Raw genomic sequence first — 1,854 nt, forward strand, 5'->3', positions numbered from 1 at the left:
CGGCCCGGCTATACCGTACATCCTGAGTAGTTACCGCCACATCTAGACTGAACCCTGTCCGACCTCGGTAGAGTCCACTCTAGATGCACAGGCTAAAGAAGAAAACTGCTTCACACACACTTTCTACTTGACATAACCATATAATCACTTCAGCAGAAAGGAACAAAAGTAGCTAGATCAGCTACGAATATCTATATATACACCAGAGTTGACTACTAGGGCCCCAACATATCAAGATTGAAGTTACTTACAAACATACTAGCCAACTAAGTTTACTATGGCTACAAAAAAAATATTTACACAAAACAGGTTCTTCCAAAACAAGGAGGAGCAGGTGGATCAGGAGCATAGGCAGGAACATAGGGGTCTTCGCCTATCAAAAACTGTGAGTAGTCATCATAGTCCATAGTCGGGAAGGTGAACTCATATGAGCTCCCTGAGCTCATCGGGCTCCAGGAGCCCACACTAGATGACATCTGTTAAATAAAAACACATTGAAGTGTAGTTAGCACGACGGCTAAGTAAGGGATCCATGGGTCACCCAAAATTAAATAAAGGTTTGCAAAACAGGTATACTTAAACAAAACCTCTATTACCCTTACTCCTCATTGACACTTTACCTGCAAACAAGTTATCAAGTATAGTTTGCACAAGTAATAAATAAGAACGGAGCAACAGTAGAATTTCTTTGGATAAGGGATTGCTTAACAAGAAATATATTACCCAATGCATCACTAATCATTTACGCATATAAGCAAGTAGTGGAAAAATGTTATGGACTTCGCATCTAATCACCACCCTGTACTTGAAAATCTTCCTCACAGGGAAATTCCACCAACTTTTTCTCAAAGAGGGTTCATCAACACCCTTTCTTGCTTAAACAATCGTCACATCTCCCCTTAGCGTATTTACAGAGTAACTACATTTTCATACGAAATTCTCCACTTAGTTTCTTTGTAGAAAGTGTGAGGCCTTTGGAGTATTCTCTTGACTCCCTCTCTTGACCACTTGGATCATCGAACTCGGGTTCAGTGGTCATCACCCGGTCTAACACTGATCCCCTGGACGTAAGGTTCGTTAAAATGATCCCTAGCTGGCCCTACTAGGTCCATAGAAACGACACCTACCCGGACTTTCTAGAGTAACTATACTTTAAGTGTGCACACCCCCGCAGGAATACCTCATCCAAACGAGTTATATAGTACCTGGCGAATAGACTTCGCTCCTTCCGTATGAATGATCATACTAAATATAACAACCTTGGGCAAGGGCACTTTAAGCCACCCGAAGGCTAATCAAGGTCCTCCTCAACTTTACTAGAAACTAAGGGTTTGAAAACAATTTTCCTTCTTCCTCATCCTTCTTGAGTCAAAAATTACTTTTTTGGACATATTCCACAATCCAAGTTCCAACTTGAAATCATTCAACACACTTAACTTTGTCCAAAAGTTTTATTTCTCAAAACATTTTAATAGTACACTAATTACCATACACCGGGGTAATAAAGTGTAACTATCCCACATTATTTCATTATCACATCACATATGTACATAATACTTCATATAAGTATATAGGCAATCAACATAACACCTCACACAATTTAGGCATACTCACATAAAAGTGCACATACTACCCATGTACATAGTATAATTTCCACAATACTCATACGTATAGGTATACACGGTTAACATATATATCACATATATGTATATATACATAATACAACATTTTATTTTAATTATACATACATACCCATATTTATACACATATATGTACATATATACGGTTTTACATATATACATACATCATACGTGTATATATATATATATATATATATATATATATATATATATA

The sequence above is a fragment of the Ipomoea triloba genome, chromosome 8 (assembly GCF_003576645.1).
Source record: "Ipomoea triloba cultivar NCNSP0323 chromosome 8, ASM357664v1".
Classification (NCBI taxonomy): Eukaryota; Viridiplantae; Streptophyta; class Magnoliopsida; order Solanales; family Convolvulaceae; genus Ipomoea; species Ipomoea triloba.